The following is a 26,770-nucleotide window of genomic DNA, read 5'->3' on the forward strand; positions in this document are numbered from 1 at the left end:
ACGAAGTGCGTGATGCACGGCGAGCACCTGTTATATCCCGAATGGCACCCTATTACCTATATAGTGCAATAAACTATGGCGCCTGGTCAAAAGTAGTGCACTATATAGAGACAATATAGTGAATAGGGTGCCATTCGGGACTCATCCTCTGTCTGGCAGCCTAACCATGTCTCAGAAGTAGGAGGCATTAGGATTCATATTTTATTTGCATAATGCCTTAAGGTCTCTCATAGACATTAATTACACTGATCTAAGCTTGTTGCTCTCCTCTCTCTCTCTGTCTCTCCCCACAGCTAAAACACTTCCCTGTCATTCTCAAAAGGTCATTCTTTATCCCCCAGTGCAATAAAAAGAGATATTTTTCTTATAACCAAGTCTTTTTATTCACCGGTTCCAATTAGCCAGCTGGGTAGAAATACTCTGGTTTGGCACAGCCATGAGGAGGACGAGAGTGTGATTCTCACACACATGCACACACAGGCGCGCAACACACACACAGGCTTGCAACACACACCCACAGCCACGCAACACATGGGCACACACACACATGTAACACACGTACAACGTACATGCTCGTAGGCAACACACACAGCAGCCCTCAATTTACTCCACAGCAAGAGATCGAAGAAGATACACAAATACCTAATTTGTATTGGATTTTTTTTATTAAAGATGTGCCTCTCAGCCATTGTCCCATCTGGTAATTTCCCTCCATTTCTCCCCACACAAACAGACTGCATGGTCGTTTGTTACATTGCTTGCTAAATAACTATGCTATCACCAGTAGCAAACATTTTCTATGAATACAATGCTATTCATTTACTACAGCTCAGCGTTCAACACCACAGTGCCCTCAAAGCTCATCACTAAGCTAAGGACTCTGGGACTAAACACCTCCCTCTGCAACTGGATCCTGGACTTCCTGACGGGCCCCCCCCAGGTGGTAAGAGTAGATAACAACACCTCCGCCAAGGGGGCACCTCAGGGGTGCGTGCTCAGTCCCCTCCTGTACTCCCTGTTCACTCATGACTACATGGCCAGGCATGACTCCAACACTATCATTAAGTTTGCTGAAGACATAACAGTGGTAGGCCTGATCACCGACAACAATGAGACAGCCTACAGGGAGGAGGTCAGAGACCGTGCTGTGCGATGCCAGGACAACAATCTCTCCCTCAATGTGATCAAGACAAAGGAGATGATTGTGGACTACAGGAAAAGGAGGACCGAGCACACCCCCATTCTCATGGACGGAGCTGTAGTGGAGCAGGTTGAGAGCTTCAAGTTCCTTGGTGTCCACCAAGATAGTCGTGAAGAGGGCACGACAAAACCTGTTTTTGGGTCCTCGGATCATCAAAAAGTTCTACAGCTGCACAATCGAGAGCATCCTGACTGGTTGCATCACTGCCTGGTATGGCAACTGCTTGGTCTCCGACCACAAGGCACTACAGAGGGTAGTGCATATGGCCCAGTACATAACTGGGGCCAAGCTTCCTGCCATCCAGGACCTCTATACCAGGTGGTGTCAGAGGAAAACCCTAAAAATTGTCAAAGACTCCAGCCACCGCAGTCATAGACTGTTCTCTCTGCTACCGCACGGCAAGCGGAACCGGAGCACCAAGTCTAGGTCCGAAAGGCTTCTCAAGAGCTTCTACCCCCAAGTCATAAGTCTCCTGAACAGCCAATCAAATTGCTACCCGGACTATTTGCAATCTGTACTGGTACCCCCTGTATATAGCCTGGCTATTGTTATTTTACTGCTGCTCTTTAATTATTTGTTACTTTTACTTCTTATTTTTTACTTTTTTAATTAACACATATTTTTCTTAAAATGTTATTGTTGGTTAAGGGCTTGTAAGTAAGCATTTCAATGTTGTATTCGGCGCATTTGACAAATAAAATTTGATATGATTTTATTTGACATTGTCCTGATATTGAATGAACACAAACACCAGTCTGGTTATCATTATAATGTAATTAGAAAGGCCCGGTTCCCCCGGTTATGTGGAGATTTCACCTACAGTAAGGACCAGTGAACTGGTCTAAAAAGGTTCCACGCCTCTCGTTATGTGGAGATTTCACCTACAGTAAGGACCAGTGAACTAGTCTAAAAAGGTTCCACGCCTCTCGTTATGTGGAGATTTCACCTACAGCAAGGACCAATGAACTGGTCTAAAAAGGTTCCACGCTTCTCGTTATGTGGAGATTTCACCTACAGTAAGGACCAGTGACCTGGTCTAAAAAGGTTCCACGCCTCTCGTTATGTGGAGATTTCACCTACAGTAAGGACCAGTGACCTGGTCTAAAAAGGTTCCACGCCTCTCGTTATGTGGAGATTTCACCTACAGTAAGGACCAGTGACCTGGTCTAAAAAGGTTCCACGCCTCTCGTTATGTGGAGATTTCACCTACAGTAAGGACCAGTGAACTGGTCTAAAAAGGTTCCACGCCTCTCGTTAATTCAGAGTGTTTTTGAAATTTATTGTAAACGTTATGCATATTGTGTCTTTGTTTTCAGTAATGTGTGAAGTATTGGCTAGTATTATGTAAAACGAGTGCAATAGTAATATTATTACTGTATTATCACTGTGTTGAGAATTTACCTGTGTAAATGGTGTAAATGGTTCATGCCAGGTTAGAGCAGGGTTGTATTCATTAGTCGGGTTCCGTTTTGCAACAGAAATAATTTCTTCCAAACGAAAACCTTTCGCAATGGAAGGGAGAGTTTCTATTGGACAAGTTCAACTACGTCTCTCCCCATTGTGTTCCATTTGCTTCTGTTTTGGTTCCTAGAGCAAACGGTAACGTTTTGCATCAGACAATATGTTTTGCAACTGAATCCGACTAATGAATACCTCCCAGGCCCTTTGGATCAGGGTCTTCTCATTCTACGAAGCTAAATCAATTACTTAGTCAGCTTTGTGAGTTTGCTATTAACAATTGTGTTGGCATTTTGCTTTTGTACCTAAGTCGGGCTATTGTCATTGGCCAAGTTTCAACTTGATTATTTTTGTCAATCAAGCATAAGTATCTTTCTCAAGTCATTTTTCAATATGTGTATATTTTTGTAAATGCAACGTCTGGATCCAGTCTTCCTCACATTCAATGTAAATAAATGCCAGCTATTTTTGCACCCAAACCTCCGACTCAGTCTCAACTGTTGCTGTTACACATCAACTAAATTAGTCCCTTTTTTAATCCAAGAATAGAAGACTTACACACTCCTCTTTAACATGTAGGCTCAACATTTCTGAAGAATTTCGTAAGTCAGAATGTTGAATACATTTAATTTTAACTTACTTTACCGGTTGTCCGCTGATTGTCATTATGTCAGAAATAATAGGAGACAAAATATTCCCAGGGAAGTGTTATTAGCCCGACATTCAGTACGTAGGACTGTATAATTCGCACGTGAAGTAAACACTTGTACAATACGTAAACAATGGCAGATCATAACCAAACCACAGATCAAACATAGCTGACTTTTAATTTGCAGTAAGACGCTACCACTTCCAGCTGATTGCGAGGGGATGTGCTTTGGTCGACAACGTTCGGTTACGTTTGGTTACTGTGCATCACGTACAATGGTCAGGAGATTGAAAATACAAACCGGAAATAGAAGCCGACATAGCCATATACAAACCGGCGGCTGTAAAAATTTGGGTCAATAATATTTCCTGTGGACATTTTATCTCCACTTCCTAGCGTCAAAAGGACCAACAGCACGGAAAACCGGTAAAAGTGTAAATGTAATTGTATTCAACATTTTGGCTTGTAGAGACATCTTTTTTAGGGTGACTTCTTTCAGACTGAATATCTATGGGGTAACCATGGTAACAACCTGATGATTAGGCAACAACTAAATAGGCTGCCGGATTCTCTATTTTAGCAATAATGTAAATGGATATGGATTGAAGTTGAGTAGAGACCTGAGTCACCAAGTATAATCTAAAAGTTTGAGTGTTTGCTTTCAAAAAACAGTCACTGCCCATCTACCACCTTCCTTCCACCTGTTCAAGCTAATGTATACTGAGATTTCAAGCACAAAATGGCTGCCTTCCTTCCACCTGTTCTAACTCATTTACACTGAGACTTCTAGTACAAAATGGCTGCCGTGAACATAATTCATATCAGGTGATTTGAGACCTAAATGATGAATGATCCTATATGAAAGCAATTCATCATCATTCATCAGTCTCATCAAAGCAACTAAGAAGTGATTAAAACAACACGTACTTAAGGAGTTCTAACTTTTATTTAATGTATTTAATTATTCTAAAAGTTACTCTAACTTTTTTCCCAAAGTTAAAGTTTGGCTTTAACCACCCCTATTTAATACTCCTAGTCCTCTTCAGTCTCAATAACACACTATTTAATAATCCAAGTCTTCTTCAGTCTCCAAAACATCCTGTTTAATACTCCTAGTCTTCTTTGGTCTCCGTAACAGCCCTGTTTAATACTCCTAGTCCCCTTCAGTCACCATAACAACACCATTTAATACTCCTCGTACCCTTCAGTCACCATTACACCCTGTTTAATACTCCTAGTCCTCTTCAGTCTCCATTACACCCTGTTTAATACTCCTAGTCCTCTTCAGTCTCCATTACACCCTGTTTAATACTCCTAGTCCTCTTCAGTCTCCATTACACCCTATTTAATACTCCTAGTCCGCTTCAGTCACCATAACACCATATTTGATCATCCAAGTCCTCTTCAGTCTCCATAACACCCTGTTTAATACCCTTACACGGAACCCAAACCGGCTGCGCGCGTGCGTTATCGTGTGCTATCGTGCGCTATCGTGCATAAATGTATTTTGCCCCCCCACACCAAACGCGATCACGACACGCAGGTTAAAATATCAAAACAAACTCTGAACCAATGACATTAATTTGGGGACAGATCGAAAAGCATTAAACATGTATGGCAATTTAGCTAGTTAGCTAGCAAGTGCAAGCTAACGTTAATTTGTCCTATTTAGCTAGCGTGCTGTTGCTAGCTAATTTGTTCTGGGATATAAACATTGAGTTGTTATTTTACCTGAAATGCACAAGGACCTCTACTCCGACAATTAATCCGCACATAAAACGGCCAACCGAATCGTTTCTAGTCATCTCTCCTCCTTCCAGGCTTTTTCATTGTTTAACTTATATGGTGATCGCATCTAAACTTTCATAGTATTACCACGACAACCGGCAACAAAGTTCGTCTTTCAATCACCCACGTGGGTATAACCAATGAGGAGATGGCACGTGGGTACCTGCTTCTATAAACCAATGAGGAGATGGGAGAGGCAGGACTTTCAGCGCTATCTGCGTCAGAAATAGGAATTACTTCTATTTTAGCCATTGGTAACGCAGACACTCATGTTTAATACTCCTAGTCACCGTCAGGCTCCATAACACCATATTTAATCATTCAAGTCCCCTTCAGTCCTCATAACACCCCGGTAACACCCATGTCTAATAATCCAAGTCCCCTCCAGTCCTCATAACACCCCGGGAACACCCCTGTCTAATAATCCAAGTCCCCTTCAGTCTCCATAACAACACCATGTAATACTCCTAGTCCCCTTCAGTTTCCAAAACACCATATTTAATACTCCTGATCCCCTTCAGTCTCCATAACAACGCCATTGTCACGACTTCCGCCGGAGTCGGTCCCTCTTCTTGTTCGAGCGGCGTTCGGCGGTCGACGTCACCGGCCTTCTAGCCATCACCGATCCACTTTTCATTTTCCATTTGTTTTGTCTTTGTTTTTTACACACCTGGTTTCAATTCCCCCATTACATGTTCATTATTTAACCCTCTGGTTTACCCCATGTTTGTGTAAGTGTTTGTTTTATTGTAGGGGTGTATCTGACGGCTGGTATATTGTTGCCGGGTTTTGTTATTTACGCCCGTTTATTTCGTGGTACCGGTATTTTTCCAGCACCGTAGTATTGTGTTTATACTGGTGTTATCTTGAATTAAATTCCTTGTCCTCGCATCTCAGCTCTCCTGCGACTGACTCCTTTCACCAGTTACCCACAGCCTTGACAGAAACACGCACCCCTTCAGAATGGAGTCAGCAGGAGCAGGTGCCCCTGCAGTAGGGGTTGAGGAGCGAGTCCATTAGCAGGCTGCCATGCTACAGCAACTCGGCAGCGCCATGGATCGCGTTTTACTAACCATGGAGCGCTGGGAGAGAAGAGGAGTCCCTCCAGCATCTCCACCAGCTCCACCAGCACCACCAGTACCATCACTCACCCCTCCTTCACTCGGGTCCAGTGGGATTCGGCTCGCCCTCCCGAGGGAGTATGATGGAACGGCGGCGGCTTGTCAGGGGTTCTTGCTCCAGCTAGAGCTCTACCTGGCAAGAGCATGGCCGCCCTTGTCTCCTGCCTCTCAGGGAAAGCCCTGGAGTGGGCCAACACCGTATGGGGGGAAGAAGAAGAAGCGGTGTTGGACCACTTCTAAGATTTCACGTGAACGTCTCATCCACCTGATGCAGGGGACGAGAAGCGCACAGGAGTTCGCGTTGGAATTCCGGCCCCTGGCCGCCGGCGTGGGATGGAACGACAGGGCCCTGATCGATCACTACCGGTGCAGTCTATGCGAGGACGTCCGTCGGGAGTTGGCCTGCAGGGACACCACTCTCACATTCGACCAGCTGGTGGACCTGTCCATCTGGCTGGATAACCTGCTGGCTACCCGCGGATGTCCAGATCGGGGCCTGTCGGTTCCATCTCCCAGCACCACCGCTCCGACGCCCATGGAGCTGGGAGGTGCTGCACAGGGTGACCGGAGGAGGGGCCGTTCCATGCACCATCTGTGGCTGCAGAGGGCACACTGCCGGAGGTTCCTCTGGGAGGCGAGGCAGCAGGCAGGGCACTCTCGTGTCACCCCAGGTGAGTCGGCACCAGGCTCACCCAGAGCCCCCTGTTGCTCACATGTTTTTGTTTTTTAATTTTCCTCAGTTTTCCCCGCATTCCCAGCATAAGGCGCTCATAGTATCAGGTGCAGCTGGGAATTTTATTGACAGATGATTTGCCCATAGTTTAGGGATCCCCATTGTTCCTGTGGATATGACCTTCCCTGTGCATGCCCTAGATAGTCAACCATTGGGGTCAGGGCTAATTAGGGAGGCCACCGCTCCACTGGGCATGGTTACGCAGGAGGGTCACAAGGAGAGAATCAGTCTATTCCTTATTGATTCTCCTGGGTTTCCCGTGGTGCTGGGCCTACCCTGGTTGGCCTGTCATGACCCCACTATATAGTGGCAACAGAGGGCTCTCACGGGGTGGTCACGAAAGTGCTCGGGGAGGTGTGTAGGGGTTTTCGTCGGTGCTACTACGGTGGAAAGTCCAGACCAGGTCTCCACCGTGCGCATCCCCTCTGAATATGCCGATTTGGCTCTCGCCTTCTGTAAAAAGCAGGCAACTCAATTACCACCCCATCGACGGCGGGATTGTGCGATAAATCTCCTGGTAGACGCTGCACTTCCCAGGAGTCACGTGTATCCCCTGTCGCAAGAGGAAACGGCGGCTAAAAGTGGGGGGAGCCAGAGTGGGGGGAGCCAGAGTTGGAGCGGGGGCTACGTCCCGAGCCGGAGCCGCCACCGAGGGTAGATGCCCACCCGGACCCTCCCCTATAGGTTCAGTTTTGCGGCCGGGAGTCCGCACCTTTGGAGGGGGGGGGCGGGGGGGGGGTACTGTCATGCCCTGACCTTAGAGAGCCGTTTTATTTCTCTATTTGGTTAGGTCAGCGTGTGATTTGGGGTGGGCATTCTATGTTGTTTGTTTCTATGTTTTGGCCGGGTATGGTTCTCAATCAGGGACAGCTGTCTATCGTTGTCTCTGATTAGGAATCATACTTAGGCAGCCTTTTTTCCTTTTGGTAGTTGTGGGTAGTTGTCTTCGTTAAAGCATGTATAGCCTTACGGAGCTTCACGTTTGTTTTGTTTTTTATTGTTTGGTTGGCGACATTGCAAAAATAAAGGAAAATGTACACTCACCACGCTGCACCTTGGTCCTGTCATTTCGACGAGCGTGACAATAACACCCTGTTTAATACCACTAGTACCCTTCAGTCTCTATTACACCCTGTTTAATATCACTAGTCCCCTTCAGTCTCTATTACACCCTGTTTAATACCACTAGTACCCTTCAGTCTCTATTACACCCTGTTTAATACCACTAGTACCCTTCAGTCTCTATTACACCCTGTTTAATACCACTAGTACCCTTCAGTCTCTATTACACCCTGTTTAATACCACTAGTCCCCTTCAGTCTCTATTACACCCTGTTTAATACCACTAGTCCCCTTCAGTCTCTATTACACCCTGTTTAATACCACTAGTACCCTTCAGTCTCTATTACACCCTGTTTAATACCACTAGTCCCCTTCAGTCTCTATTACACCCTGTTTAATACCACTAGTCCCCTTCAGTCTCTATTACACCCTGTTTAATACCACTAGTCCCCTTCAGTCTCTATAACACCCTGTTTAATACCACTAGTCCCCTTCAGTCTCTATTACACCCTGTTTAATACCACTAGTCCCCTTCAGTCTCTATTACACCCTGTTTAATACCACTAGTCCCCTTCAGTCTCTATTACACCCTGTTTAATACCACTAGTCCCCTTCAGTCTCTATTACACCCTGTTTAATACCACTAGTCCCCTTCAGTCTCTATTACACCCTGTTTAATACCACTAGTACCCTTCAGTCTCTATTACACCCTGTTTAATACCACTAGTCCCCTTCAGTCTCTATTACACCCTGTTTAATACCACTAGTACCATTCTGTCTCTATTACACCCTGTTTAATACCACTAGTCCCCTTCAGTCTCTATTACACCCTGTTTAATACCACTAGTCCCCTTCAGTCTCTATTACACCCTGTTTAATACCACTAGTCCCCTTCAGTCTCTATTACACCCTGTTTAATACCACTAGTACCCTTCAGTCTCTATTACACCCTGTTTAATACCACTAGTCCCCTTCAGTCTCTATTACACCCTGTTTAATACCACTAGTACCCTTCTGTCTCTATTACACCCTGTTTAATACCACTAGTCCCCTTCAGTCTCTATTACACCCTGTTTAATACCACTAGTCCCCTTCAGTCTCTATTACACCCTGTTTAATACCACTAGTCCCCTTCAGTCTCTATTACACCCTGTTTAATACCACTAGTCCCCTTCAGTCTCTATTACACCCTGTTTAATACCACTAGTCCCCTTCAGTCTCTATTACACCCTGTTTAATGCACCTAGTCCCCTTCAGTCTCTATTACACCCTGTTTAATACCACTAGTCCCCTTCAGTCTCTATTACACCCTGTTTAATACCACTAGTACCCTTCAGTCTCTATTACACCCTGTTTAATACCACTAGCCCCCTTCAGTCTCTATTACACCCTGTTTAATACCACTAGTCCCCTTCTGTCTCTATTACACCCTGTTTAATACCACTAGTACCCTTCAGTCTCTATTACACCCTGTTTAATATCACTAGTCCCCTTCAGTCTCTATTACACCCTGTTTAATATCACTAGTCCCCTTCAGTCTCTATTACACCCTGTTTAATACCACTAGTACCCTTCAGTCTCTATTACACCCTGTTTAATACCACTAGTACCCTTCAGTCTCTATTACACCCTGTTTAATACCACTAGTCCCCTTCAGTCTCTATTACACCCTGTTTAATACCACTAGTCCCCTTCAGTCTCTATTACACCCTGTTTAATACCACTAGTACCCTTCAGTCTCTATTACACCCTGTTTAATACCACTAGTACCCTTCAGTCTCTATTACACCCTGTTTAATACCACTAGTCCCCTTCAGTCTCTATTACACCCTGTTTAATACCACTAGTCCCCTTCTGTCTCTATTACACCCTGTTTAATATCACTAGTACCCTTCAGTCTCTATTACACCCTGTTTAATACCACTAGTACCCTTCAGTCTCTATTACACCCTGTTTAATACCACTAGTCCCCTTCAGTCTCTATTACACCCTGTTTAATACCACTAGTCCCCTTCAGTCTCTATTACACCCTGTTTAATACCACTAGTCCCCTTCAGTCTCTATTACACCCTGTTTAATACCACTAGTCCCCTTCAGTCTCTATTACACCCTGTTTAATACCACTAGTACCCTTCAGTCTCTATTACACCCTGTTTAATACCACTAGTCCCCTTCAGTCTCTATTACACCCTGATTAATATCACTAGTCCCCTTCAGTCTCTATTACACCCTGTTTAATACCACTAGTACCCTTCAGTCTCTATTACACCCTGTTTAATACCACTAGTACCCTTCTGTCTCTATTACACCCTGTTTAATACCACTAGTACCCTTCAGTCTCTATTACACCCTGTTTAATACCACTAGTACCCTTCAGTCTCTATTACACCCTGTTTAATACCACTAGTACCCTTCAGTCTCTATTACACCCTGTTTAATACCACTAGTCCCCTTCAGTCTCTATTACACCCTGTTTAATACCACTAGTACCCTTCAGTCTCTATTACACCCTGTTTAATACCACTAGTCCCCTTCAGTCTCTATTACACCCTGTTTAATACCACTAGTCCCCTTCAGTCTCTATAACACCCTGGTTAATACCACTAGTCCCCTTCAGTCTCTATTACACCCTGTTTAATACCACTAGTACCCTTCAGTCTCTATTACACCCTGTTTAATACCACTAGTACCCTTCAGTCTCTATTACACCCTGTTTAATACCACTAGTACCCTTCAGTCTCTATTACACCCTGTTTAATACCACTAGTACCCTTCAGTCTCTATTACACCCTGTTTAATACCACTAGTACCCTTCAGTCTCTATTACACCCTGTTTAATACCACTAGTACCCTTCAGTCTCTATTACACCCTGTTTAATACCACTAGTCCCCTTCAGTCTCTATTACACCCTGTTTAATACCACTAGTCCCCTTCAGTCTCTATTACACCCTGTTTAATACCACTAGTACCCTTCAGTCTCTATTACACCCTGTTTAATACCACTAGTCCCCTTCAGTCTCTATTACACCCTGTTTAATACCACTAGTCCCCTTCAGTCCCTATTACACCCTGTTTAATACCACTAGTACCCTTCAGTCTCTATTACACCCTGTTTAATACCACTAGTACCCTTCTGTCTCTATTACACCCTGTTTAATATCACTAGTCCCCTTCAGTCTCTATTACACCCTGTTTAATATCACTAGTCCCCTTCAGTCTCTATTACACCCTGTTTAATACCACTAGTACCCTTCAGTCTCTATTACACCCTGTTTAATACCACTAGTACCCTTCAGTCTCTATTACACCCTGTTTAATACCACTAGTACCCTTCAGTCTCTATTACACCCTGTTTAATACCACTAGTACCCTTCAGTCTCTATAACACCCTGTTTAATACCACTAGTCCCCTTCAGTCTCTATTACACCCTGTTTAATATCACTAGTACCCTTCAGTCTCTATTACACCCTGTTTAATACCACTAGTACCCTTCAGTCTCTATTACACCCTGTTTAATACCACTAGTCCCCTTCAGTCTCTATTACACCCTGTTTAATATCACTAGTACCCTTCAGTCTCTATTACACCCTGTTTAATATCACTAGTACCCTTCAGTCTCTATTACACCCTGTTTAATACCACTAGTACCCTTCAGTCTCTATTACACCCTGTTTAATACCACTAGTCCCCTTCAGTCTCTATTACACCCTGTTTAATACCACTAGTCCCCTTCTGTCTCTATTACACCCTGTTTAATATCACTAGTCCCCTTCAGTCTCTATTACACCCTGTTTAATACCACTAGTCCCCTTCAGTCTCTATTACACCCTGTTTAATATCACTAGTCCCCTTCAGTCTCTATTACACCCTGTTTAATACCACTAGTACCCTTCAGTCTCCATAACACCCTGTTTAATATCACTAGTACCCTTCAGTCTCTATTACACCCTGTTTAATACCACTAGTACCCCTCAGTCTCTATTACACCCTGTTTAATACCACTAGTACCCTTCAGTCTCTATTACACCCTGTTTAATACCACTAGTACCCTTCAGTCTCTATTACACCCTGTTTAATGCTCCTAGTCCCCTTCTGTCTCTATTACACCCTGTTTAATACTCCTAGTCCCCTTCTGTCTCCATAACACCCTGTTTAATACCACTAGTCCCCTTCAGTCTCTATTACACCCTGTTTAATACCACTAGTCCCCTTCTGTCTCCATAACACCCTGTTTAATACCACTAGTCCCCTTCAGTCTCTATTGCACCCTGTTTAATACCACTAGTACCCTTCAGTCTCTATTACACCCTGTTTAATACCACTAGTACCCTTCAGTCTCTATTGCACCCTGTTTAATACCACTAGTACCCTTCAGTCTCTATTACACCCTGTTTAATACCACTAGTACCCTTCAGTCTCTATTACACCCTGTTTAATACCACTAGTACCCTTCAGTCTCCATAACACCCTGTTTAATACTCCCAGTCCCTTCGGTCTCCATAGTAAGCAGCCTTGCACGAGCAAGCCGGAACGGCTCATGAGGCAGGAGCCTATCTCCTGTTTCGTGAGGAAGCTTGATGTGCAAGTACACTCCCCGGACAGGGCGCTAATTTATCACAGGTTTTTACCCCCAATCTATCTCCTTAATGCTGAGGGCCATGCAGAGACGCATCAGGTCCCATTTTCACATTTGACTAGGCTAGGAATTGAACTCACAACTTTCCAATACTCAGGGTGGACACTGAGTTGATTCAGTCTCCGTAACACCCTGTTTAATACTCCTTGTAATCCTTTAGTCTCCATATCACCCCTGTTTAATACTGTATTCTGGGATGTCGCCAAGAAAGAAAAAAAAAGAAAGTGCCTCCCAAACCTCCAAAACAGTGGCAATAGTCACTTTAATTAACAACCGAGTTTTAATTAAACATTGATTACCTGCTAATTAGAGTGATGATAGCTCCCAGATGTGTGTAGAACAGGTAGGAGAAGTGACAGGGGAGGGGAGAATGAGGGATCTGTGCCACAGCCAAATTGTGTTGAAGACTTCCCTCAGAGGCCAATGTTTTCAGATAATTTTTTGGATTATAAATGAGGCCTTCGCTGCACATTCTCTCTAATTGATGTTGCTCCGATGGCTCCCGGATGACGGGTGGGCGTATGGAATATGCACAGCACAGAAGATTGAGTGTGTGCTTATTTTCATCAGATTTAGTCAATTTTCTGCCACTGCAAAGCATTGAATACATTTTTAAAAGTCAGGGAGTCGCTGTGGTGGAGAATTAATCTCTGTGGTTATAATACGAGAGCTTGTTTCTTGGGAGGAGAAAGAAAGAGAGAGTTGCTGTGTGTCTGCCTGTCTCTGTCTGTCTGTCCGCCCGCCTGCCTGCCTGTCTCTGTCTGTCCGCCCGCCCGCCCGCCTGCCTGCCTGCCTGCCTGCCTGCTGTATGAGACTTCAGAATAATTGTTGCCAAAGACAGAGCCTCAGAGAGTTGTAAAGATATTGGTTATGAAATTGTCAGGGAAGAAGCAGCATATTCACTGCATTTCTTTCTCTCGCTCTCGCTTGCTCTCTCTATAAACCATGATGATATTAAACACTTATAAGGCACTAAATAGTCATACAGTGGGTATCATAAGTATTCAGTCCCCTTGGGTTTCTTCAAAAAAAAATGTGTTGCAAAGTTGCTTTCAAATGGATTTAATTGTAATTGTTTGTCATTAATCTACACTAAATACTCTGTAATGTCAATGTGGAAGAAAAAAACTATATATTTTTCTAAAGTTAATAAAAAATAAAACACTAATATACCTTGAGTAGGGAAGTATGAGTCAATACATGTTAGAAACACCTATAGCAGCGATAACAGTGTTGAGTCTCTCTAAGAGTTTTGCACACCTGAATTGTGAAATATTTGCCAAATATTCTTTAAAAACAAATTCAAGCTCTGTCAAGATGTTGGGGATCATGGCTAGACAGAAATGTTCAAGTCTTGCCATAGATTTTCAAGCAGATTTAAGGTTGCAGTGACACATCCATAACCTGGGCGGAAACCAGATTGCATACCAGAGAGAATACTAAAGACATCAAAAAAGCCTGTCAGTTGATTATTGACAAGTTTTTCCAACACTTTTGATAAACAGGGCAAATTAGAATTAGGCCTATAACAGTTAGGATCAGCTTGATCTACCCCTTTAAATAAAGGATGAACCGTGGCTGCCTTCTAAGCAATGGGAACCTCTCCAGAAAGGAGAGACAGGTTAGAAAGGCGATTAGAGGGGCAGCAACCTTAAAGAAGAAAGGGTCTAAACCATCTGACCCAGATGTTTTTTGGGGGTCAAGTTTAAGGAGCTGCTTTAGCACCTCGGACTCAGTGACCGCCTGCAGGGAGAAACTTTGTAGCTGGGCAGGGGAAAAAGAGGGAGAAGCATCGGGGCTAGTCGCATTAGAAGGGGTGGGAGATGAGGAAATGTTGGACGGGCATGGAGGCATGGCTGAGTCAAATAGGAATCCTGACTTAATGAAGTGGTGATTAAAAAGCTCAGCCATGTGCTTCTTGTCAGTAACAACTACATCATCAACTTTAAGGGAGATGGGCAGCTGTGAGGAGGAGGGTTTATTCTCCAGGTCTTTAACCGTTTTCCAGAACTTCTTGGGTTTAGACCCACAGAGAGAGAACTGCTTCTTAAAGTAACTAACTTTGGCCTTCCGGATAGTCTGAGTGCACTTAGTTCTCATTTGCAGAGGCCAGGTCATGAAGAAGACTTGCTCATTAAAGTTTTTTAGCAAGCCTCTATGACAAATCAGGACAGGTAGTTTCACTGAGCAGCCGTTACGAACACAGGCTGTAAAACAGTTTTCACTAAGGTCATTACAGGAAACACCAGACTGATACCAATCAGGATTATTTAATAACATAACATAACATCGAGGAGAGTAGCCTTTTCTGGGTGTTTGGAGTCATACCTTGTGGGATTGGTAATAATCTGTGAAAGATTTAGGGAGTCCCATTGCTTTAGGGATTGGTCAGGTGGTTTAAGCCTGTCCCAGTGCAGGTCACCAAGCAGGACAAATTCAGACTTAGTGTAAGGGGCAAGGAGAGAGCTTAGGGCAGTTAGGGTACAGGCCGGTGCTGATGGAGGATGGTAGCACCCAGCAACAGTCAACAAAGAGCTATTTTAAAGTTTAATGTTTAAAACCAGCAAATCAAATTGTTTGGGGAACAGACTTGGTCGAGACAACCGAGCACTGAAGGTGATCCTTGGCAAAGATTGCCACTCCCCTACCTTTAGAAGTTCTGTCTTGCTGAAACAGGTTATAACCTGGATTGTGAACCCACACTTTCAATTGATCCATTTTAGGCAATAAGCTTCTGGTATTAACATGTGACAAATGTCACTTGGGAAAAACAGACACATGTGAAGTTTGAAGTGGATTTTCTCCACATTTCAAATACGATATTATACAATTTGCTTGTGCTTTTGTAGCTGGTGGGATTAACACCTGGATCTCCCACAGTAGAAGCCATTTGACCAAGAGGGCTAAAACTAATGTTGAATTCGCAGGCGGGGGGGCTACCTTGTCACGTGACCATGACCGAATCAACTTCACATTTGCATTTTCACATTTTAATGTCAACTAGGGCTTTCAAATGATTCAAAAATTGTAACGTGTTTGTCACATTACCTGCTGTGATTAATCACGATTAATCGTAAATTCATAATCTTCTCAAATTAAGCGTTAATTTCAGAATTTTTTTATAAAGAAAGCACTACAAATATATTGCTATTTTGATTTTGTCCAAAGTAACAGTTTGCAAAATCAGGTACATTGATAAACACACTTTCTTGAACATCAAAATCAACTTGTTTTTTACAGTGTTTTTTTTACACTTTTAGACAATGTAATAAAAAAACATTAAGCACTAAAAATACAAAAAGTTACGTTGCTTTAACTGATGAACTCTGACAGCCCTGTATATAAACATGGTAACTAAGGAGACATGGAGAGCTGTCCTCTGTGAACTCTGACAGCCCTGTATATAACATGGTAACTAAGGAGACATGGAGAGCTGTCCTCTGTGAACTCTGACAGCCCTGTATATAAACATGGTAACTAAGGAGACATGGAGAGCTATCCTCTGTGAACTCTGACAGCCCTGTATATAACATGGTAACTAAGGAGACATGGAGAGCTGTCCTCTGTGAACTCTGACAGCCCTGTATATAACATGGTAACTAAGGAGACATGGAGAGCTGTCCTCTGTGAACTCTGACAGCCCTGTATATAACATGGTAACTAAGGAGACATGGAGAGCTATCCTCTGTGAACTCTGACAGCCCTGTATATAAACATGGTAACTAAGGAGACATGGAGAGCTGTCCTCTGTGAACTCTGACAGCCCTGTATATAACATGGTAACTAAGGAGACATGGAGAGCTATCCTCTGTGAACTCTGACAGCCCTGTATATAACATGGTAACTAAGGAGACATGGAGAGCTGTCCTCTGTGAACTCTGACAGCCCTGTATATAACATGGTAACTAAGGAGACACGGAGAGCTATCCTCTGTGAACTCTGACAGCCCTGTATATAAACATGGTAACTAAGGAGACATGGAGAGCTGTCCTCTGTGAACTCTGACAGCCCTGTATATAACATGGTAACTAAGGAGACATGGAGAGCTATCCTCTGTGAACTCTGACAGCCCTGTATATAAACATGGTAACTAAGGAGACATGGAGAGCTATCCTCTGTGAACTCTGACAGCCCTGTATATAACATGGTAACTAAGGAGACACGGAGAGCTATCCTCTGTGAACTCTGACAGCCCTGTATATAAACATGGTAACTAAGGAGACATGGAGAGCTGTCCTCTGTGAACTCTGACAGCCCTGTATATAACATGGTAACTAAGGAGACATGGAGAGCTATCCTCTGTGAACTCTGACAGCCCTGTATATAACATGGTAACTAAGGAGACATGGAGAGCTATCCTCTGTGAACTCTGACAGCCCTGTATATAAACATGGTAACTAAGGAGACATGGAGAGCTGTCCTCTGTGAACTCTGACAGCCCTGTATATAACATGGTAACTAAGGAGACATGGAGAGCTGTCCTCTGTGAACTCTGACAGCCCTGTATATAAACATGGTAACTAAGGAGACATGGAGAGCTATCCTCTGTGAACTCTGACAGCCCTGTATATAAACATGGTAACTAAGGAGACATGGAGAGCTATCCTCTGTGTTCTTTTCACTGAGCTTCTTCCAACGCTCACTGACCAACACATGAAGAAAAAAGCACCTGCAGCAGTAACACTCCCAATAGATGCGTCAGAAATAAGAAATGATCATTTTTAACACATATGAATTATAATACTCTGGTAGGCTAAGTTACCTTATTACAGAATTTGCAATTTCCATATGTGGGAACATTGCTACTGCAATATGTTAACAACTTTTCACGTGTGAGGAGAATAATACTATTTCACCACCACATGTGAATTAGATTTTCACATGTTAAAGTTTCTTATATTTTAAACAGAACTTGCAATTCCATTTGTGAAAGTGAGATATTCACAGGTGGAGTTTTCTTACATGTGAAACTGCAAATGTGACGAGGGGGGGGCTCCAAGCGATGTGTGAGCACAGGCACAGCACACTAGACCCGTGCTACTGAGACACGCTAGCAACAGTAGAGCATCTGAATCATCTCTTCCTGAATCATAAACTGGCTAACAGATCACTTCAGACACACACAGTCCTCCCCTCCCCTCCTCCACTCTCCTCCTCCTCCTCCTCCCGTCTCCTCCTCCTCCCCTCTCTTCCTCCTCCTCCTCCCATCTCCTCCTACTCCCCTCTCTTCCTCCTCCTCCTCCCGTCTCCTCCTACTCCCCTCTCTTCCTCCTCCTCCTTCCGTCTCCTCCTCCTCATCATCTCTTCCTCCTCCCCTCTCTTCCTCCTCCTCCTCCCGTCTCCTCCTCCTCATCATCATCTCTTCCTCCTCCTCCTCCTACTCCTCCTCTTCCCCTCTCCTACTCCTCCTCTTCCTCCTCCTCCTCCTCCTCCTCCTCCTCCTCCTCTCTCTCTCGCTCGCCCACTTTTCTCTCACTCTCGCTTACACGCTTTCTCAATCACTCGCTCTCTCTCGTTCTGTGATCTGAGCACTTCCTTTGGTAGCGGAGGAGAGCAGAGCAGCGTGTGAGTGTGTGACTTAAGTGTGTGTGTGTCCAGTGCAGGGATAGCAGTGGAGAGGGAGAGAGATAGAGAGAGACAGAATAGCAGCAGAGTGAGAGCCAGCGCTCAGTAACAGGACAGAGGGAGAAGAGAGACGACTCGGAGTCCACGACTAACTGTGAGTACTCTTTTCTTTTCTCTTTATATATATTTTACTACTGTACTAACTGTGTTTCTCATGGAGGAATGACACACACTGTACACACACACACTACACACACTGTACATGCACACACTGTAGACACACTGTACACACACGCACTGTAGAGCAGGTATAGTGGTAACTGTACAGAGAAGCAGGAACAGTCACACACACTACTTATACTAATGGTCAAACAAAATAGTATACACACACGCACAAGTGTATGAACTCGCAAACACACACGCACACACACATATTCACACACACAAGCACACAAGCACACACACACGCACAAGTGTATGAACTCGCACACACACACACACACACACACACACACACACACACACACACACACACACACACACACACACACACACACACACACACACACACACACACACACACACACACACACACACACACACACACACACACACACACACACACACACACACACACACACACACGCGCATGCAGAAGACACACACAAATGCACACACACGTCTCTATCACAGTCAACCATTTCTTCACACTACAGTAGGGAAAAACTGTGTGAAGGCCACACGCTTTTATGTACTCTGCAGAACAATGTAACATTGCATTACATCACCACGGAATCTTCCTAAAAACAGAATGATGTACAGAGTATTTATTTGAGTTGATTTCATGCTTTTTGCTGGAAAAGTATTTTCATGGATGTTTTAGCTTGTTCATACGTATACGTTTTGACTGAGACATCACTGGGCTGTGTGTGTGTGTGTGTGTGTGTGTGTGTGTGTGTGTGTGTGTGTGTGTGTGTGTGTGTGTGTGTGTGTGTGTGTGTGTGTGTGTGTGTGTGTGTGTGTGTGTGTGTGTGTGTGTGTGTGTGTGTGTGTGTGTGTGTGTGTGTGTGTGTGTGTGTGTGTGTACAGTACCTGTGTGTAATGTCTGTGATATACCACAGTAAACCAATGTGAAGTGGTCCAACCGCAAGGTCAGAAACAGACACAAGACCGACATAAAACCCAAAAACATAATGTTCAATGAATATACAGCGTTTGTGTGAGCAAAGGTGCTGGTTCCTGTGTCTCAACATGAGTCAGTGTACATTTGAGACTTTGTTTCTGGGACTTAAGTGATTCTCCAGTCTTACAGTTTCTGAAGAGCCATATTGACTATTCCTGCATGTTGTATTATTTTTCACATGTGAAACAATCGATATATCCGACCGGTTACCCTATCCTACCGAAGCCTCTGATTTGTGGAATCACCAGTGTAGCACACTGACATCACAGTAAGATGAGATTTATTCATTTCAGTGTTTCACTTGTCTTTTATAAAATATGGGATGGTGTTTAAGGAGGGATAAGATGTAGAGTGCAGCGTTGATGCTGAGGATAGCAGAGAGAGAGAGAGAGAGAGAGAGAGAGAGAGAGAGAGAGAGAGAGAGAGAGAGAGAGAGAGAGAGAGAGAGAGAGAGAGAGAGGGAGAGAGAGAGGGAGAGAGAGAGGGAGAGGGAGAGGGAGAGGGAGAGGGAGAGGGAGAGGGAGAGGGGTTAGGAGTGTGGAGTGTGTATTGGAGGGGAAGTCAGGTGCAGGAGAACAGAGTGTAGTGAACAGGCGCACTTTTTATTCCGGTCCAAAATGACAGCACAAAGTAACATAAAATGTGCCTAAACACGGAACATAGACAAAAAGTAATGCACGTAACAATATCCACAATATCCAAATACACGTAACACAAACAATCCTACACAAACACATGATGGGGAACAGAGGAATAAATACATATGAATTGATTGGGGAATGAAAACCAGGTGTGCAGGGAACAAGACAAAACAATTTGATACATGAAATACATGAAAAATGGATGCCCACTCCCCCGGCCATGTTCTAGCAATAGGACCGCAGAAACCTGCCCACATCCTGGTTCACTCTCTCCACCTGCCCATTACTCTAGGGGTGGAAACCCGAGGTAAGGCTGATCGAGACCCCCAAACGTTCCATGAACACCCTCCAGACTCGAAGTGAACTGGGGACCTCGATCAGACACTATATCCTCAGGCACCCCGTAGTGCCGGAAGATGTGTGTAAACAGGGCCTCCGCAGTTTGTAGAGCCATAGGGAGACCGGGCAGAGGGAGGAGACGACAGGACTTAGAGGAACGATCTACAACGACCAAAATCGTGGTATTCCCCTGTGAGGGAGGAAGATCCGTTAGAAAATCAACCGACAGGTGTGACCAAGGCCGTTGTGGAACAGGTAAGGGATGTAGCTTACCTCTGGGCAGGGGTCTAGGAGCCTTACACTGGGCGCACACTGAGCAGGAGGAAACATAAACCCTCACATCCCGAGCCAAGGTGGGCCACCAGTACTTCCCAGACAGACAGCGCACCGTCTGACCGATCCCCGGATGACCAGAGGAGGGTGATGTGTGGACCCAATTGATCAACTGGTCACGGACAGCAGACGGATCGTCCTGAAGTCCGACGGGACACTGGAGTGGAGCGGGCTCAGTACGCAATGCCCGCTCAATGTCCGCGTCCAGCTCCCACTCGACCGGCGCTACCAGGCAGGAGGCCAGGAGAATAGGAGTCTGATCCGCTCCTCTGTGTCATACAGTCATACATCTGCCATTCTGGGAACATGGCCTGTAGGACAGGGTAAACACAAAACGGGTAAAGAACATGGCCCACCTTGCCTGACGAGGATTCAGTCTCCTAGCTGCCCGGATGTGCTCCAGGTTGCAGTGGTCAGTCCAGATGAGGAAAGGGTGTTTAGCACCCTCAAGCCAATGTCTCCACGCCTTCAAAGCCTTAACCACAGCCAACAGCTCCCGGTACCCCACATCATAGTTCCGCTCCGCCGGGCTGAGCTTCTTCAAGAAGAAAGCACAGGGGCGGAGCTTCGGTGTCGTGCCCGAGCGCTGAGCGAGCATGGCTCCAATCCCAGCCTCTGACGCGTCCACCTCCACTATGAATGCCAAAGAGGGATCCGGATGGGCCAACACGGGATCCGAGGTAAATAGAGCTCTCAGCTGCCCAAAAGCCCTGTCAGCCTCAACCGACCACTGCAGACGTACAGGACCCCCCTTCAGCAGTGATGTAATGGGATCAGCCACCTGGCCAAAACCCCGGATAAATCTCCGGTAGTAATTGGCAAACCCTAGAAATTGCTGCACCTCCTTTACCGTGGTGGCAGTCGGCCAATTACGCACGGCTGCTATGCTGTCACGCTCCATCTCCACCCCTGATGTGGAATTGCGGTACCCTAGGAAGGAGACGGACTGTTGAAAAAACAGGCATTTCTCAGCCTTGACGTACAGGTCATGCTCCAACAGTCGTCCAAGCACCCTGCACACCAGAGACACATGCTCGGCGCGTGTAGCGGAGTATATCAGAATGTCATCGATATACACCACTACACCCTGCCCGTGCAGGTCCCTGAAAATCTCATCTACGAAGGATTAGAAGACTGACGGAGCATTCATCAACCCGTACAGCATGACAAGGTACTCATAATGCCCTGAGGTGGTACTAAATGCCGTCTTCCACTCGTCTCCCTCTCGCGTTACGCACCAGGTTGTACGCACTTCTGAGATCCAGTTTAGTGAAGAAGCGCGCCCGTGCATTGACTCAATCGCCGTGGCGATAAGAGGTAGTGGGTAACTGTACCTCACCGTGATTTGATTGAAACCTCTATAGTCAATGCACGGGCGCAGACCTCCATCCTTCTTCTTCACAAAAAATAAACTCAAGGAGGCGGGTGAAGTGGAGGACTGAATGTACCCCTGACGCAGAGATTCGGAGACATATGTCTCCATAACCACCGTCTCCGCTTGAGACACGGGATACACGTGACTCCTGGGAAGTGCAGCGTCTACCAGGAGATTTATCGCACAATCCCCCCGTCGATGGGGTGGTAATTGAGTCTTACAGAAGGCGAGAGCCAAATCGGCATATTCTGGGGGAAGGCGCACGGTGGAGACCTGGTCTGGACTTTCCACCATGGTAGCATCAACGGAAACCCCTACACACCTCCCCGAGCACACTCGCGACCACCTCGTGAGAGCCCTCTGTTGCCAGGAAATGGTGGGGTTATGACGAGCCAACCAGGGAAGGCCTAGTACCACGGGAAACGCAGGAGAGTCAATGAGAAAGAGACTGATTCTCTCATCGTGACCCCCCTGCGTCTCCATGGCCAGAGAGATGGTGGCCTCCCTGATTAGCCCGGACCCTAATGGTCGACTATCCAGAGCGTGATCCGGAAAAGGTCTATCTACAGGAATAATGGGGATCCTTAAACTAAGTGCTAACGCTCTGTCAATAAAATTCCCAGCTGCGCCTGAATCGACGAGTGCCTTATGCTGGGAATGCGGGAAAAACTCAGGGAAACAAACAGGTACAAACAGGTGGACAACAGAGGACTCTGGATGAGAGTGGTGCATACTCACCTGGGGTGACGTCAGAGTGCCCTGCCTGCTGCCTCGACTCCCAGAGGAACCAACCCGGCACCGACCGGCAGTGTGCCCTCTGTGGCCACAGATGGTGCACGTGAAGGCTCCTCCTCCAGCCTCCCTACGCGCAGCCCCTCCCAACTCCATAGACACTGGAGCGGGAGTGCTGGGAGATGGAACCGACAGAGCCCCCTCAGGACGTCGACGGATGACCAGCAGGTTATCCAATCGGATGGACATATCCACCAGTTGGTCAGAGTTGGTGGTGGCATCCCTGCAGGCCAACTCCCGTCGGACGTCCCCACGTAAGCTGCATCGATAGTGGTCGATGAGGGCCCTGTCGTTACATCCTGCTCCGGCGGTCAAGGTGTGGAAAATCCTGTGCGCTCCTCGTCCCCTTTCTCAAATGGAAGAGTCGTTCAAGACGGCCCGGAAACGGCGGGTAAACTCCTCGAAGTGGTCCAACGCCGCGTCTTCCTCTCCCCACACGGCGTTTTTAGCCCACTCCAGAGCTCTCCCCGAGAGGCATGAGACGAGGGCGGATACTCTCTCCCTTCCTGAGGGAGCTGGGTGAACGGTGGCCAGGTACAGGTCCAGTTGTAAAAGGAACCCCTGGCACTGTGCGGCTGTCCCATCATCCTCCCTGGATTGATTGGGAAAATGAAAACCAGGTGTGCAGGGAACAAGACAAAACAAATGGATACATGAAAAATGGAGCGGCGATGGCAAGAAAGCCAGTGACGTCGACCACCGAACGCCGCCCGAACAAGGAGAGGAGCCGACTTCGGCGGAAGTCGTGACAGAGAGAGAGAGAGTGCGAGAGAGTGTGAGAGAGAGAGACAGAGAGAGAGAGAGAGAGAGAGAGAGAGAGAGAGAGACAGACATGGGGGGATTATTACCATTCCTGAGGACTTTTTCCAACTCAGAATCTTTTGTCTGTCGTAGTCAGAATTTTGTACGTGTCGTTTGTGTGTGTGTATGTGGTACACATATCTAGCGTGACAGGGTGTCCATAGAACATATTTTCTCTGTATTCAATCCAGTCCATGTGAAAACAATTATAGTAAATAAAAACGGAATGGACTTTCTTTGTGGAGTCAAATACATTTAGTTATTTGTCACATTCTGTCTTTCTAGACCAACAGCTCACAGAAAAACGTCCGTGGGCCTTTAGCATGTCATCGGGGCCGGGTGTATGTGTACAGTACATTGGCATAAGTGTTAGTCGTCAAGAGAGTGTGTTTGTGAGCAGGAGCGTATGTATCTGTAAAGAGTGTGCGTGAGTGTGAGTGTATGTGTGTGAATCTGCCAGAGTGTGTGTATCTGTGGGGGTGTGTGTATCTGTGGGGGTGTTCTGCTGTTTGCATTGAGAATGTCTGCAGGAGTGTGTGTACTGTATCTCTGAGAGTGTGTGTGGGCAGTGTTTGCGGGTAGATTCTGGAGTGTGTGTACTGTATCTCTGAGAGTGTGTGTGGGCAGTGTTTGCGGGTAGATTCAGGAGTGTGTGTACTGTATCTCTGAGAGTGTGTGTGGGCAGTGTTTGCGGGTAGATTCTGGAGTGTGTGTACTGTATCTCTGAGAGTGTGTGTGGGCAGTGTTTGCGGGTAGATTCTGGAGTGTGTGTACTGTATCTCTGAGAGTGTGTGTGGGCAGTGTTTGCGGGTAGATTCTGGAGTGTGTGTACTGTATCTCTGAGAGTGTGTGTGGGCAGTGTTTGCGGGTAGATTCTGGAGTGTGTGTACTGTATCTCTGAGAGTGTGTGTGGGCAGTGTTTGCGGGTAGATTCTGGGCTCACAGCGCCTTCAGAAAGGATTCATAACCTTTGACGTTTTCCATATTTTGTTGTTACAGCCTGAATTTAAAAAGGATAAATTTAGATTTTGTGTTACTGGTCTACACACAATACCCCATCATGACATCACATTACCCCATCATGACATCACAATACCCCATCATGGCATCACAATACCCCAGCATGACATCACAATACCCCATCATGACATCACAATACCCCATCATGCCATCACAATAGCCCATAATATCAAAGTGGAATTATGTTTTTACAAATTTCAAAAAAATGAAAAGCTGAAATGAGTCAATAAGTAGTCAACCACTTTGTTAGGGCAAGCCTTAATATGCTCAGGTATACTATTTTGCTCAACAAGTCACATAATAAGTTGCTGGGAATCACTGTGCAGTAATAACGTTTAACATTGTTTGTTTATGACTACCTTATCTATGTACCTCACACATACAACTATCCGTATGGTCCCTCAGTTGAGCAGTGAATTTCAAACACAGATTCAACCACAAAGACCAGGGAGGTTTTGCACACCTTGCAAAGAAGGGCACCTATGGGTAGATGGGTAAAAATAAGCACACATTAAATATCCCTTTGAGCATGGTGAAGTTATTAATTACACTTTGGATGGTGTATCTATACACCCAGTCACTACAATGCAGTGGAGGCTGGAAAAGGAGGATCATTCTGTTCAGTGAATTTCATAAAATATAAATAGTGAAACATTAAAAAAGTTATACTTTTTAGATAAAACTATACTAAATATCACCAAATAACTGATTAAAACCCACTGTTTTGCAATGAAGTTCCACTGTAGCCTCAACAGCACTCTCTGGGTTAGCATCATGGTGTAGCCAGAGGACAGCTAGCTTCTGTTCTCCTCTGGTTACATTGACTTCAATACAAAACCTGGGAGGCTCACGGTTCTCACCCCCTTCCATAGACATGTCATAATTCTTGAGTCAATAAGTAGTCAACCACTTTGGTAAGGCAAGCCTAAATATGCTAGGGCAAGCCTAAATATTATGACGAATTTGGCCTTTAGTAATATTGCCCATAGAAACGCATTGAATAATACATTCATAAATGGCAAAAATCACAGTAAAAAAAATAAACATAAGTAATAAGGTTTTAAAATGTAAGAAATATATCTACAGTATATATATTTTTCCACGTATTTAACCCCTTATTTTTGTTGGCACAAAACGACTTCCATACTTCCATTGGTGGGTCGTAGAGCAAAACGGACAACAGCATCTTGCTCGTGAGAGTCTCCCCATTCCATGGAGTTTGGATGCTGCAAATTTTAGCGATGTCTCCTGGTCTGACAAACAGCGCTGTAACTCTGCCTCTTTCCATCGCAGATTAGGAAGGACGACATAGGCGGATGCGGTGGATTAAGACGCAGCCCATTCAAAACTGATGGATTTTTATGGGGATTTCTTTTATTATGTTTGATAGATTGACGCACCGGTGCGTCAATAGACTCTAGGGGGACAACGAACAAAGTGATTATGCTTTTTGTATGTGGCTGGACTTAAAGTGAACTAACTGTGTTTGCGGGTGATCAGGCAAGATGGCGCCGACAGACATTCTAGCTCCTAAGCAACTGTGCAGTATTTTGTACAATCAATACAATCAATATCGTTATTTCCTCCGTAAGGCAATCAAACCGGCAAAACGTAAGTGCAGAGCCAAAGTGGAGTCGCAATTCAACGGCTCAGACACAAGACTTATGTGGCAGGGTCTATAGACAATCAAGGACTAAAAGGGAAAACCAGCCACATCGCGGACACCGACATCTTTGTCTCCAGGACAAGCTAAACACCTTCTTCGCCTGCTTTGAGGATACCACAGTGCCACCCAAGGACGGTGGGCTCTCGTTCTCTGTGGCCGACGTGAGGAAGACATGTAAACATGTTAACCCTCGCAAGGCAGCCGGCCCAGATGGCATCCCTAGCCGCATCCTCAGAGCATGCACAGACCAGCTGGCTGGAGTGATTATGGATATATTCAATCTCTCCCTATCCCAGTCTGTTGTCCCCACTTGCTTCAAGATGTCCACCAACAGCATCTCTTCAACCTCAGGAGGCTGAAGAAATTCGGCTTGGCCCCTAAGATCTTCACAAACTTCTACAGATG

At 45.4% G+C, this 26,770-nt stretch overlaps 1 protein-coding gene across 3 annotated transcripts in view; it reads left to right on the forward strand.

The window, feature by feature from the left end:
• The first annotated feature begins 17,835 nt into the window (after positions 1-17,835).
• Positions 17,836-26,770, forward strand: part of LOC139580384 (RNA binding protein fox-1 homolog 3-like) — a 995,419-nt gene continuing 986,484 nt past the window's right edge. For 2 of the 3 annotated variants that reach the window (XM_071409008.1, XM_071409009.1), the window contains exon 1: positions 17,836-18,369. The gene's annotated coding sequence lies outside the window, so the exon portion shown is untranslated. The remainder of the gene's footprint in view (positions 18,370-26,770) is intronic. The other variant, XM_071409011.1, reaches the window with a different exon arrangement.

Source organism: Salvelinus alpinus, chromosome 7 (genome assembly GCF_045679555.1).
Source record: "Salvelinus alpinus chromosome 7, SLU_Salpinus.1, whole genome shotgun sequence".
NCBI lineage: Eukaryota > Metazoa > Chordata > Actinopteri > Salmoniformes > Salmonidae > Salvelinus > Salvelinus alpinus.